We start from the raw sequence: 15087 nt of genomic DNA on the forward strand, positions 1-15087 counted from the left end.
GTCTGTTACTTTACCAATTAAGACTTCAAGCGGGGAAACTTGAACCTTGCAACACCCCCCTATGTTAAAACAAGCACACACCTAAAACGCTACTTTTGAATTCCAAATTAGTGTGTCAAAGACTAGAACTTCCTTTCCCCTTGTTACCTTTGTATATTAACAAAGTTGCTTTACATTATAATATTCAAGCCCCCCACCAACAGCAAGTGGTACAGCAGAACTACAGGTAAGGCTGTTAATTGTGTAGCAGAGCCCTAACAAAAAGGTATCGAACTTCCTAGGAAGGATGCAGATGAGGGTATGCAAAATGTAGCTCAAGCCTTAACAACTAATTTACTCCAGAACAGTCCCATGTTGAATTCCAAACACAGAGAAAAATTAAGGGATTGCAAAGACGAGGATTTTATGCTATGATGGAGCTTCTCTTGCAATGCTACTCAATGAAAGGCAAATGGAGAGGGTTTTTTTTTATCATCTAGTGAGCATTCTGGTTTAGTGTATGGAAATTCCCCAGCCCACAGCACTGTGAAAAGATTGCTTGCCTGTGTGTGCGTGTGCGCGCACGCGCATGCATGCATGGCTTTTTTAAAGGGCAGAATATGAAAATCAAATACAAGATTCATAGTATAGAGGCACAATTAAGGAGTGAAAAACCTCCACATTATTTTTTAAAACAGATGAAAGAGAAAATGAGTAGGCAGGCAAAAAGAGCATGCAAGTCGGCTTTGTGGGGAAAATGGTGGTTTCCTGTGCAGAAGAACCAACAACTTTCAGGATGTCATCATCACCTACCCCTGATCAGGTTTCACTTATCCTTTCCTGTAACTATAGGTCTAAAGCTTACCAGATACTGGAATTCATTGGATGTGATTACCTCAAAGCTGACAGCTAACTCCCACTGGTAGCACAGACTGGCACCAAGAGTAAATGCTAGCTGAACTGAATGCAGCACAGGAAAAGTATGCAACTTGCATACTTAGTTGTAAGACCGTGCAAAAAAAAGAGAAAGATCTTACTTTAAAGTTGGAACTAAAAACTTCACAATGCTGGCTGGCAGTGCAGATACCGTTGTTCTCTCAAACTTTGACAGAGACCATCGCTGAAGAAAGAGACTGACATCTCTCCATGGCTGACAAAATAAAAGGCATGGAATAATCATGTTCTACAACTAATGACATTGTCAGTGTTCATAGTTACCTGGTTCAGAATAGGAGTCTTTCAGCATGTCATGCTTGGATGTAAATGGAATCTCACTTCCCTCAAATCCTTTCCGGCTCAGAATTTAGAAGCTCCACGCATGTATTGTCCAGGCTGCCTTGCTAGAGTTCTTTATTTATTATTTATTTATTTATTACATTTATATCCCGCCTTTTTTCCTCTTTGAAGAGCCCAAGGCAGCATACATAATCCTCCTCCTCTCCATTTTAGCCTCACAACAACAACCCTGTGAGGTGGGTTGGGCTGAGAGTCTGTGACTGGCCCAAAGTCACCCAGTGAGCTTCCATGGCCGAGTGGGGACTAGAACCCGGATCTTCTGGCTCCCAGCTCAACACTCTAGCCACTACACCACACTGGCCCCCAGTGTGATTAAGATTATTAATAATCTTTAATATTATTCCTTCGCTCTTGGCTCAAACTCCCCTTGAAACTATGAGATCAAGCCACTATTCAAGCGGTCTGTTGTTTGGAGAGTATCTTCTCTATTTGACTCCAATTCTTGTTTGCTTGCTTTCTTGCTGCCGCCCATCTCGTTTATCTTGTTCTCACATGTACACATTGTGCAAAGGTGTATTGCATGTGTGAATAAAATTCCAAGGGGCCAAAATGACAGGAGCCAGTGTGGTATAGCGGTTAGAGTGTTGGAGTGGGACCCGGGAGACCCAAGTTCAAGTCCCCACTCGGCCATGAAGCTCACTGGGTGACTTTGGGGCAGTCACTGACTCTCAGCCTGACTTACCTCACAGGGTTACTGTGAGAATAAAATGGAGAGGAGGGTCATATATGCCACGTTGGGCTCCTTGGAGAAAAGGTGGGATATAACTGTAAATAAATAAATAAACAAGGTGTGTGCATGGTACCATTAGCATATATTCACTGACATTATAAGCCGAGAGAGAAGTCCCCCCCGCTGCACTTCCAAAGAGATGTCCGTGAAATCTCATACATAATGAGTCACTTGAGTTCCAAGTTGAGCGCAGGGGAATTCACCCATCGCTATCTTCAAGGAGGAAAAGCACCTTCACTTCAAACAAAAGCCCCACAGCCCAACCTACAATTAGAAAGAGTGAGGCAGGCTGCCTCAAATGGTTAATATGGGGTTCCACTAAAAGAGCAGCAAATTGTCAATTTACCATTAAGCAGAGGAAACCATTTAGATTTTCTTCTTCAGGCACCAAATTATCTGAGAAGCCCTTACATGAAAAGGTAGCGAACACAAGCCTGTTTTTTTTTTAATTGCTTCATGTAAGGTTTTATGGCACTCAGAGTTCTTAATACCAATTAAGTCTTCCAGTTCTTTCCCCCCCTCCCATTTCTGGACTTTATTCCCCATTTCTGTTCAGTGCTTCCCACAGTATCCCTCTCAGAACCATGAAAAACAGTTCTGCGACTAATGTAGATTTAAAAATACATTCTACATCTTCCTCTCAATACTTGTCCATTTATTTTATTTACAAAAAGCAGTAAGAAATACTATAGGATATCTGGAGCACTGCCATTGTCAGCTCTGTGTAATCTTAAGGGCCAGAAAGGATCAAGGCAACTCTACACTCACTATTCTTTTGTAGCAATTCTAGGGGCCACTTCATAGATGGCACTGTTTTTATACATGAGGCTTAACATGGTTTACTTTTGTAATATAAACATGAAATCCATATTGTCCAGAATGATCATTTGTACTACAAATGCCTCTCGTCTACATTATTCTTCATGCAGAAGAGGGAATTTTCACATGTGAGGCTTAAAATTGCCTCTTAAAAAGTCCTATTGCTGTTCATGCAGACAAGAATGCAGAGAACAGACATTTGTCATGCAAATGAACATTTTGACTAAAAAACCCACTGAAGCACTTTAATCCTCCTGTATGAAAATGCACTAAGATATTAAGAACAATTAAATAAGAGTTGTCTCATTCGTGAAAATGCTCCAAGTTAAAGGTCTGCTCTTGCCTAATGTGTAAAAGCCAACAAGAAAAGGATCTACTTTTGAAAAAGATACAGGTATGTTTGATATCCTCCTCGAGCCTTGTCATCATATAGCACTAGCAAAATTGACATATACATAATACCCTCCTACATTTTGCTTTCAGACACAGAAGTGACTTTTAGAGTCTGCCAGGCTATTTTATTTGTTTGTTGCTTACATTCATATCCCACTGTTTCCTCCAAGGAGCCCAATGTGGCATACATCGTCCTCTCCTCTATTTTGTCCTCACAGCCCTGTGAGGTAGGTTAGGCTGAAAGTCAGTGGCTGACCTGAAGTCACCCAGGGAACTTTATGGCTGAGTGGGGACGAACCTGGGGATTACGCAGTCTGTACCCCACACTAGCTCTCAGCTGCATCTTATGCATAAAGACAGGTAACTGAGCCCCCTGACACTTTTCTTTTTAAAGCCACTTGGGGGGGGGGGTTGAGTGCAGAAGCAGCAGGGTTGCTTATCCCACACATGGGGTTCAGAACATGGATAAACATACGAACCCCAATGGAGCACATGCCATGTGAGAGAGGCTTAGCTGTAGTCCCACATGAGGAGAGAGTGTGCCCTAGAATGCACCACATGCTCTCCAGGAGCTGGATGGAGATAAAAAGTCAGTCCTGGTACATGAGCAGTCTTTCAGGAAGAAGGCTGGTCTACACCAGTGCACCAACCTTTTGATCTCCTGGCCAAAGCAAAAGGAGATTACGATCAGGAGCAAAAAGGCTCTAGTACAGTATCAAAGGATGACCAAGTCATGAAGTGACAGTGTCTGTTTACATACTGTCTGCCTGAGTCAGGTGCAGGCAGCCAGTAAGCATGTGAAGACAGGATATGAAACAATAAGAGCCCATTCAACCTCCTACATGAAACTGAGCTATGGGCACGGGCACAGGTATGGTACAATGTGAGAGGTGAAACCTGCAGTGATGGTTTTCCTGGGTTTGAGCTATCTGCTTATATAGTTCAGTAGTCCAGGAGCCTTTGGCTGCCTGGTAACCCACTACAGCAAATAATGACACACCTAGACAAAGTGTGCACCTAGATTGGGGGGTTGGACTCGATGGCCTTGTAGGCCCCTTCCAACCCTACTGTTCTATGATTCTATGATCGCTTGGTGGGTTTTAGCAAGTTTCGTGCTAACAGTAATTATAGTTCAGGAATCTTTTAATCCGTTTCTTTCTTTTCTTGATACAAATGTACAATTTCCAAAATGTGTTTAAAAGCAAATAAAAGAATATTTTCTACATACTTCTTGCTATGACAGAAGAGAGCATTGCCAAGTCTATTTTGCTTACCAGGACTTCTCTATAAAGCTGTCACACCCTAAGAAGCTTTGATATCAAAGAAACTATCTGACCCCAAAATCAGACTATATTTATACACCTCCCAAAGTATTACCTCACTGGCAATACTATTGTTATTTCATAGACCTGGGATCACAATCCTCACTTCGAAAAAAATCCTATGTGATTAAGATGTGTGTGTGTGCGTGCGCGCGTGGGTGTTCAACATACACATTTCAGGCTAGATTCAATTAATTTTGAAATCTCTTTGACAAAAGTGATGTATTACTCAGAGTTTACTAAGTAAACCTAACTTCATAACTTTTTCTAGACATCCATATATCAAGCTTTTCAATGTCTACATTCTACACAATATTCATAAGCGAAAATGTTAAGTACACTTTGACCCTGAATAATAGAGTTTGATTCCACTTCATCTCTCACATATCCCTTTCCAGTTTTAGTGATGAGCTTTAATTCAGCATTTTCTCTTTGGATACTATCCAAACTGTTTTGCCAATTATGTTTTGATATCAGTTACCTAATGTTCATTGTGGACTGACTTTGCATCTTCTCCACTGGCACCACTTACCTTATTATTTCTTTAATTCTCTGGATTCCTAATGACCTTTTATGCAACATGCTTAATTGCCATAGGCTTGCAGCTCCCAGATAAGGCAGATTTTGCTTTGTGGTGGGTGGAAATAGTCACTTTCTTCAGTAATCATTTTGTGCAAATTATGGAATGTGACACCAGCCTTTCATGGCAGACTTGCAACACTACATACACGTACTATTCACATTGTAACTTCCTCTAAAAAGGGGTGAAGAGAATTGTGTATAGACCTCTCCCCCTTGCCTCACATATTACACTGCATGCATGGTGTGCAGTGAGCTGCCTCACTGTGAATAGGTAATGTGTGAACCAACCAACCCTCAAATGCAATCTTACCCATATGAGCAGGACATGGGGCAACTTTTGCATATGGTCAGTGCTGTCAACAAATAGAATGAGTGTCAATTAATCACACCATTATCTAAAGCAGCCATCCCCAACCTTGTTCCCTCCAGATGTTGTGGACTCTCATCAGCCCCAGCCAGCACAGACAATGGCCAGCAATGCTGGGAGTTGTAGTCCAAAACATCTGGAGGGCACCAGGGTGGGAAAGGCTAACCTAAAGTCAATGGGATACCAACTAGGGATGGCATCTCAACTCACTTGCAGTTGCACCAGTTCACTGATGTAGCAGCTACCCTTTGCAGACACCCACATGATCAGGATGTTAGTGATGCAGGGGTTACTCCTAACAAACCATAGTCATTACATTAGATTTTATCATTAGTTTAGGACACGTGTTAAAAAGCACCCATTAACAACGCAATCCTATACATGTCTACACAGAAGCAAGCCTAACTGGTGCAATGGGACTTACTCCCAAATGAGTGGATTGTTGCACCATATCAGAAGCTTGCTGTCTGAGGATTAAGCAGTTCTCTCCAGCTAAGTATTTCGCTCCATCTACTTTTCCATTATTATTTTCAACACAGGCTTTGGGAAATGTAGCTAAGATCAATTTTAACTGGGTGAGTATGCACTTGCAAAGCAAAGTGAGCTGATAATTAATGGGTGGAAAAGCACCACTGCCCTCTGAACTTCTAGGAACTTTGTGTTTAAACAGAGCTTAAGGAGGTACATTTTCCTCCCAGAGCACATCAAGGAGAACAAGTCCATTCTTGCATTCCTAAACACACACACACATCCAAACTCTGAATACAACCAATGTTAAGGACACACTTGAGAGCCAATTCTATTCCAAATGACACACTTTTTTTGCACAATAACTGTTCCAATGAAATTGTTCCTTGTGTTGAATTCTAAAGATATACGTTTTTCCCTAGCAAAAAAAGGCTATTAGAAGCACAAAGCAGCTTAACTTGGCCTCAATTCTTTCTCTTAACATCAACAACCAGAGACTCAGTAGGTACATTATAAGAGTTGTTTGACAGTGAACAGATGGCTTTGGGAGGTGGCGGCCTCTCCTTCACTGGGGGCTTTTAAGCTGAGGCTGGGTGGTTGTCTGTCAGGGATGCTGTAGCAGAAAGTTTCCTGCACTGAGCATGGGACTGGACTAAACGACCTCCAAGATCCCTTCCAATTCTATAATTCTATGATCCTACAGTTGTAATAATCTGATCAGTTTAGCACACAGAGAGAAATTGGCCTACAGGGGCTCTTCCTGTGCCCTTCACAATAATAACCCACCCCACAAAGGAAGCCTACCTCGAGAAGCAGCCACAACACTGCAAAACAGACATTTCCAGAATAAAGCGAGTGACCTTTAGTCATGACAAAGCAGGGGCAACAAGTCCTCAAGTCGAAGGCACTGGGAACAGTAGTAAGGAATACTACCCAACAAGATAAAAACTTATTTAAGATACTTATCCATTCCTTTCAAATGAATAGCAGGCCAGACAGCATCATGCATAGCAGGCAGTTTGTTGTGTACAATGACAGAATACAAATAATTTATCTAAGGATGTGGTTTGTACTGATCATGAACATGGGCGGTTCTGAAGACAAGAGGATAAAAACCTTTACAGCAAAAACAAAACAGATCACTTAGACTGATTGCACATGGTTACCAAATGTTCCACCTCAAAAAGGGTCACTCCTTATTCCAAAGCATCACAACGTTACAAGAAGTATCCATTTTATTTCCATAGTCATTCTGAACAACAGATATCCTCTGTCAATCCAAAATAATCCTTGTAATTCTAACTTGGCAACCCTCTACATTAGCCTTTCCCAGGGTGGTACGCTCCAGATATTTTGGACTACAACTCCCACTGTTCCTGAGCACTGGCCATGCTAGCTGGGGCTGATGAGAGTTGAAGTCCAAAACATCTGGAGGGCACCAGGTTGGGGAAGCCTGCTCTACGTGATGGATTTAAACAAGCAAGCACACTATAGGCTCCCTTCAACACAAGAGTGGGAACAAAACATGGAGGCTAGTGTGAGAGATACAGAGAAATGTAACGCTGCTCCCATGTACATAGTTGCCATGCAGGTACATGGATGACTTCTTTTCGAAGCTCAATGAGTAAAGGTGCAGTCCTTTGCATGTTTAGACAGAAAAAAGTTTTACAACTCCCAGCCAGCAGAGCTGGCTGGGGAATGCTGCAAGTTACAGGACTTTTTTTCTGTCTAAACATGCATAGAATTGCACCCTGATCCACTTTTCACACTAAAAGAAAACAAATCACAATTGTTCAAAGAGCATTTCCCCATTACTAACTATTCCCTTCCAAGAATCATATTCATTTGTTCAAAGCATTGGTACTGTGTTAGCTCCAGACAGTGGGGAAGGTACATATGCAAGCTCTTAATTAGCGCACTTTTTCTTACTTCAAAAGGTCCAGAAATCTGCAATGTAACAAACAGTGGCCTGACGAAAGATATTATATACCGGGGTGGGCAGAAAGTAGGTCTCCAGATGTTTTGGACATCAACTCCCAGCATTCCTGATCATTGGCCATGCTGGCAGGGGCTTAAGGAAGTTGAAATCAAAAACATCTGAAGATCTACCAACATCTGGAGATCTGCCATGTGCCCACCCCTGCCATATACCTATGCCTACTTTGCCTCCAACATCTGAATGAAAACCTTTTTCAGACACTTGCCCAGCCCTAGACATTTTCAGGCTAGAGCTGAAAATCCAAATCTATTACTTACAAACACACACAGAGCTGGAAAATATATATAACACCGGCTGTACTTTAAGAGAGCTCCGTAGTGACAGAGCTGAGCCTGATTAGATTAAGCCAATTTTCTCCAACCTGGTTCCCTCCAGATGTGTTTGACTACAGCTCCCATCATCCCAGCCAGCATGGCCACTGGGAATGGGAGTTGCCATTGACTTGAATGGTAGTTCACCAAGTTGGGGAAGACTGAGCAAACCATTAGACATTCCTTCCAGTAGAATCACATCTTCCAGTTAAGCACTTCATACAATCAATCCTTTCCTTTTGTTCAAAATATTTGTTTTGCACTCTCCCCAGGACCCATCAGTGTTGGCTTAAACAACCCTCTCAGTTTTAACTAAGTATGTAAAGCACAGCCACCTTTTTTGGTGAGCACCCAACTATTCTACTCCACTCATGAGTATTCAGCCAGAAGTACCAATGAGGTATTCTATCTTGCAGAAATCAGAACCAAGGCACATGGAGCTGAACACACCACCGGGAGACAAAGTTCCAAAGTTCCCTAGATGAGACAAGTGTTGCAGCAGTGACATTATCTTATCACCAACAGGCAAAATCTCTGAACGCCTGACTGCAGGAAGACTACCAATGGGCGAGTGGGGAGGACAGCACAAAGGATTCCAGCTGCCAATCCCACAGGACCATCCACCATCGATAACGTCAAATACTGCTACTCATTGTATCTCACTATCCACATGTCTCTCCACAGGGAAGCAGGTAGCCATTCTTCCATGGTGGCATAGGTGTCTCTCCCCACGCCCCACATGCCCTGCCAGTGAGAAACCAGCTGTTCCTATGTACAGTTACACTAATACTCTGTTTTGGGAAGGCACAGGAGCCCCAACAATGTGTTGATTGGTGCTTTCCCCATATGTAGGAGAGTCATCCATGTGCAATGTCATTATTGATGGGTGGCTTCAGAGTTGCCAGGGATGATGTGTCTGTTGCTACTGTTATTAAGGATGGACAGACTCACTGGAGTCCGTACTCTGCGGGCGCTCGAGCAGCCAGGCCTGCTCCTTGTCTGCGCAAGCCAGGATGTGCAAGTCCCTAGAGAACTCAGAGAGCTGTCCGGGAGCCCACTGTGCCTGCCTGCTCCTCCATGCAAGCCACCATCTTTTATGCAAGATGGGGCCTATATTTTCATATAGTTACTGTTGCAGACAACAGTAGCCATAAAGAGCCATTTCCACAACTTTAGAGACCTCTAATGTTGTGGAAATGGCCCTTTATGACCACCGCTGTGTGCAACAGTAAATATGAAAAAATGTAGAGCTCCATCTTGCATAAAGATGGCAGCTTGAAAGGAGGATGAGTGGGTGCCGGGCGTGAGCAGACGGGTCCAATAAATCCCAGCCACTCGTGCGGCTCGGTGGACAGGGGCGGCAGCTCACCGACCTGGATTCCGGGGGTGGGGGAGTCTGACGGACTCCTACACCCAGTCAGGTACCTGTACCATCCGTAACTGCCATCTTGTCTCATTTCTACAGCTACTCTTGTGGTTTCTGCTTAGTGTTAACCATACCCACTACTAGCATTACATCAATGTTAGCCCAGGACCATGTTGTCAGCCTGTCAGATCTGCGATACAAGACCCTGCTGGCCTCTCCTTCCCAGTGCTGCAACTGCTGTGCAATCAGCATATTCCACGTTGTGAACGAAGGATCTTATGTCTTGGGAGCAAATCTCCTTGCTGACTAAGCAATGGTGTTGTCTTTCCACATAAACAAAAAGGTGATCTTTGCAATACTGAATCTTTTGTATTCCAGAGCCCACATGCAACTAAGTTCCTACAGTAGAGGTTATTTCACTTTTTCATCTACCATAGCAACCTACCAGTCTTTGATATGCACTGCTAGACACTTTATATTTTTGATATTAAACAATGCATTACTATGAAAGAAAGCTGGTTAATGTCTTTTAGCAAACCAATATCCAATCATGAGGCCCAAGTTAAAAAACAAAAATGTAACACCAAAAGAAGAAGTCATTATTTTGGTGATGCCTATGCACCAACACATTTGTCCAATCAAAGATTTCAATCTGGTTTGCATAATTCCGGAGTGGAAAATCAAGTCACTTTAGGGTGTTCCCTGCCTCTTCTGAGGCACATCAGTACATTACCACAATCAAGTGGGACTGAGCAGTTCTATAGAATACAGAAGTTTACTCTTGTGAGGACAGACAAAATCCACTCTCATTCTGACAATGTCTAAGCAAACGGGAAGAAATTCTCTTTTGTTGAAAGCAGCTGCTGATATTTGTGTGTGTGCGCTGCAGGGGGGGGGCTGGGGGGTTGCCTTCTTTGGAAGCATACAGCATAGCTTGCCTGACCCTTCAAGGTCCCTGATTTGCATTACCCCCCCCCCCCGTAACAGGCATACCAAGATCCTTCCTGTTCTCTGCCTTTGGGGCGGGGGGGGGGCTACAAATGAATTAATAATTCATAGTAGTCCATTGCCTCCCATACCTCAACAAAAACTGAACTTGAAAGTTTTCCAGTTTTTAACTATGCAGCAAATGTAGAAGTAAGGCTCAAGGATACACTTCATACAGTTCAACAGAACAGCCCTATGCATATTTACTTGGAAGTACATCCCACAGTGGGGCTTTCACCCTGGAAAACATGCATGAGATTGCAGCCTAAGACACAGGGCTGTTTGCCAGAATCAAAGACAGTTGTGTGTATGTGAATGCACACCCCTGTTTTGACACTGGAGGGAACTTGCTCAATGCATTGCCTACAGGAAGGAAGCCTGCTCTTCTCCCAAAGCTCCAATGCTGGACCATCCCTTCCTGTGGATGTGACACACCATAAGGAGGCCAACTCTGAAGCATGTGCGTGGCTGGAGACTATTGCTAGCACACTGTAGTCTGAATAACGATGGGCTATAGTCTTATTCCTATGAGAACATAGGGTGCTTAGAATGGGAAATCCTGAGCAGGGAGGCAACCTAGATCACCTTTTAATTGCATGCGTGCACACACACAATTCTAAACACTAGGTAATCTAAGATTGCTCATCACAGAAGGGCTCCATCACCAGCAGTCTTGGGCACTCCCCACCCAACTTATGAGTACCCTCAAAACCGGCAATACCCCACAACAGGGGTGGGCTGGCAGAAGGTAGATCTCCAGATATTTTGGACTTCCAACTCCCAGAGGCCCCTGCCAGTGTGGGCAATGGTCAGGAGTGCTGGAGCTGAAGTCCAAAACATCTGGGGATCTCTCTCCTGTCTACCCCTGCCCTACGTCAGCATATTGCAGCAGGGATCCTTGTGCCTGGAAGCGACCAGGCTTTTTCCTACAGCGCCCCATGGCTTTCAGAGGGACTTGCTTTCGAGTAGCGAATTCGAGTCCGAGAGACTAAAACTCTCTCATGGGGTCTGTCAGTCACTGTCTGCTACAGCAAGCTGGGGCGCAAAGTGCCAGCCGCCTCACACCCTCCTTCCCCAGCAGCAGCGGAGGAAGAGGGGGAAGATGCTGGTGGAAGTCGGAGCTGCAGCACTTGTTGCAGTCTTCTGAGCCCCTGCCGGGGAGAAATAGGCAGCGCTTGGCTTGCAGCGTTAATTTTAAAAACTCGCGATAGGCCGCCTCACCAACTCTTCTCCGTTTCCGTGCGTCGCCCAGAGCAATAACGGGGAAGCGAAAGAGGGCGGATGCACGTGTAGTTCGCGATCGGGTGCCCACCCTGACCCAGCTTTTCGGGGGTGGGGAGATGAGAAACGTGTCCCTCCCCCGCGCGCGCGCTCCCATTTTCGCGAAGACTGCCTGGAAACAACAGCCACCTCCCCCCACCCTCCCCGGCCGGCGCCACTTGCGAGGAGCCCCCTCGGCAGCCCACGGTGCCTGTCAGCGCATGCCAGCCAACCACCGGCCGCTGCTGGCATGGGCTGATGCGAGGGCGTGGGAGCGCCGGCCGCTTCGGAGTCTCCCCGCGCTCCCACCTTCTCGTGCTCGCCAGAGCAGAGGCTCCGCTTCGGCTGCCCGGCCCGCCGCCCCAGACGGGGGGAGGGAAACGCGCGCCTTCGATCGCGCCTTCTCTTTCCCCTACAAGGGCAACCCGAGTCGGGGGCGCGCCCTGGAAAGCAACAGCTGGGCGCCCCCCGCCCCCCCCCGCCTCGGCGACCTCCCGCTTCGGAGGCGCGAGTTGCGACAGAGGCCTCGACCCGAGCGCGAAGCACTTGGCCAAGCCGATGCCTCCTTACCTTCGACGCGGACTCGGCAGCGGGCAATTTTAAGGTGGCGATGGATCCCGGCAGAAAGAGGAGGCGGAGAGAGAGCGGGAGCCCGAGCCAGCCGGCTCAGTCACGCTGCAGAGGCGGGCAAGGGACGAAGGGGCGGGTCCGAGCCTCGGCCACCGCTGGGGGGAGGAGGAGGAGGGGAGGGAAGGGAAGGAAGGAGAGCGCGATCTCCGGCTAAATTGTGGGCTGATTGTGACGTAACAATGGTGGCTGGAGACAAATGGGGAGAGATCTGGCGACAGGGGGCTTATGGCGTCACGGGGGCCGCGAGGCGAGGCGGGTAAATGAGGGACAATGGGAGGTTCGGCAGGAAAAGAAAGAAGTGGGCGGGGGAAAGCGGGCGCCGGTCCTCGACCGCAAGGCTACGCTCCTATGCACCGTTAACGCGAGTTTATGCAGCTTTCTTTGGAAGAAAGTCGCATTGAGGTCAGTAGGGCTTACTCCCAAGTAAGGCTACTGTCGTCCTAGGCAGAGTTGGGCGCGGTCGCGAGCCTATCGATTTCAGTCGGTGTAGGCGTGCCCAACTATGCGGAGGCTGCACGGCTGAATAAGACCGGAGGCTTGCTTGAGATGAAGTTCCGCTGGACCCAGCAGGTCCGACGAGTGTGTGTAGAGACATGTTACGCTTGCAGTCATGTAAGGGATCCCCCAAGTTACCTTGGTGGGGGGCTTGCTTTTTCATGAATACGCGTATGGCCGGGACGCACCGGTGGACTTTAAACCGGAAAGGTCTCGTGGCATCACCCCTTCAAAGCTATGACTCCGGATCGGACCGCCGATTAACTTCCCTTAAGATCGTCATTCACAACCTAAACTTTCTGGCTTCAGCGAATCCACCTATTTGAAGGGATTAACATCATACTGCGAGGGGAGGGAAGAGGAAAGGACGAGCAAAATGCCACCCTAGAAAGTGATGATCACGCAGATCCCAACTGAAGAACAGACTTGGCCGCTCGCCCCAGGCTGAAATCAAGGCCGGTTATCTGGTGTAGTGGTTAGGGGGTTGGATTGGGACTCGGGAGATCCAGGTACTAGTACGCATTCGGCCACGAGGCTCACCGGGTGAGTTTGGGCCAGTCACTGACTCTTCAGTCCAACCTACCTCACAGGCTTGTTGTGAGGAGAGGGAGAGGGTCATGGAAGCCGCCTTGGGCTCCTTGGAGGAAAGGTGGGATATATATATATAATAATAAATAAATAATAAAATCTGCGGGAGTCGTACATGTAGGATCGCTAGTGGCTTATGAGGGCGGCGGTGCAGAGGGCGGCGCAACTGCATGCAGCCTCGGAAAAGTAGTCTGGGGGCCGAAAGATCCAGTTTGGGGAAAGAAGCCAGGGCCTGCCAATAGGAAAGGCAGTAAAGAGAGGAGTGGAGAGAGCGAGAGTGCCAAGGAGGGTTGGGCTGAGATGCTGCCACTGGAGCGTGGAGGCACTCGGAAGAAGTCCGGGGAGGCGCCGAGTGGACGTGTGCACGATGGGCTGGGAAGGTACTTGTAGATGCCTGTTGTGCTTCATTCTACTTCCCGCTCCACGCTGGCGGCAATCTTGCTTGCCGGCCGCGCGAGGCTGCAGAACCTCCCTTGCCCTTAAATTGCTTTCTGAGCAGGGACGGATCTGAACCCGGCCTACGCGGGAAGAGGGAGGCTCTTTGCTCAGACCTCTTTCCGCGCCGAACGCCCCTCCGCCCTTGCAGAGGGCGGCTCCCGGCTGAGCTCACTCGCCTCTCTTCCCCGCTGGAAACCCCAGCGCGCGGGTCACCCCATTTTCCCGGCGGCGGAGGCGGCCAATCGGAGCCTCAAGGGGAGGGGCCGAGCGGAGGATTCAGGCCTTCTCTAGTGGGTTACACGCGCGCGGCGGCCGGGCGGCCTCGACCCGGGTCAGCGCGCTGTGTGGCTGGACGGGGCGCGTCGACGCACATCTTCACGATCGTAGCTTTTCGCACCTGAAAAAAAGTAAAAGAGCTCTTGTCCCTTCCCCAGTTTTCCCCGCATTTGCAGTTGCCGTGTTTGTAACGCCAACGGAAAACGTTGAGCGCACCACAAAGTTTAAAATCACGTTTTTCCTATGTCTATGCGACAATCACAAAATGGTTTAAAGAGCTGAGGCTCTTTTGAAATGGCATCTGTAGAAATCAATCGTTGTCAGGACTAAAATGCCGTTGTTCCACAATCTCACACTTCCAGTAAATAAATCTCCGTAAAAGAATAAATGCAAAACTTCCGAGTTATACAGAGCTATTCAACGGGGTACTTACTATAAGCGGAGAAGGCTGTGTAGAACCTCTTCCCTAGCTCAGTGGTCAGGCACAGGTTCTGCAGGTTGAATCCTGACATACTTAGTTAAAAGGATCTCTGGCATGGTATGGGAAAGAACTTTGCCTGAGCCCCTGGGGAGTAGCTGCAAGTCAAAATGGTAACAATACTGGCTAGATGGACAAACAGTCTGACCTGGTATAAGGCAGCTTCCTATGATGGTAATGGTTTGTCAAAGTCTAAAGGTCAGAGCACTTGACTGGCTGCACAATTCAGATCCATGTCCTTAGAGTAGGGTGGCCAGTACACATTAAGAAAAAGGAGGGCATGCATTGCCAAAAAAGAGAATG

General features: G+C 46.8%; 1 protein-coding gene across 3 annotated transcripts in view; it reads right to left on the minus strand.

Moving 5' to 3' along the window:
• ELOVL5 (ELOVL fatty acid elongase 5) overlaps window positions 1-12631 on the minus strand; it is a 60689-nt gene extending 48058 nt beyond the window's left edge. The window contains exon 1 of one of the 3 annotated variants that reach the window (XM_084826827.1): window positions 12450-12631. The gene's annotated coding sequence lies outside the window, so the exon portion shown is untranslated. Of the gene's footprint in view, window positions 1-1016; window positions 1130-12188 lie in introns of those variants that run through there. The other 2 variants (XM_084826829.1, XM_084826828.1) reach the window with 2 other exon arrangements.
• Window positions 12632-15087: the final 2456 nt, after the last annotated feature.

This window comes from Heloderma suspectum, chromosome 1, assembly GCF_057233095.1.
Source record: "Heloderma suspectum isolate Gila_16-S chromosome 1, 16-S_ref, whole genome shotgun sequence".
Classification (NCBI taxonomy): Eukaryota; Metazoa; Chordata; class Lepidosauria; order Squamata; family Helodermatidae; genus Heloderma; species Heloderma suspectum.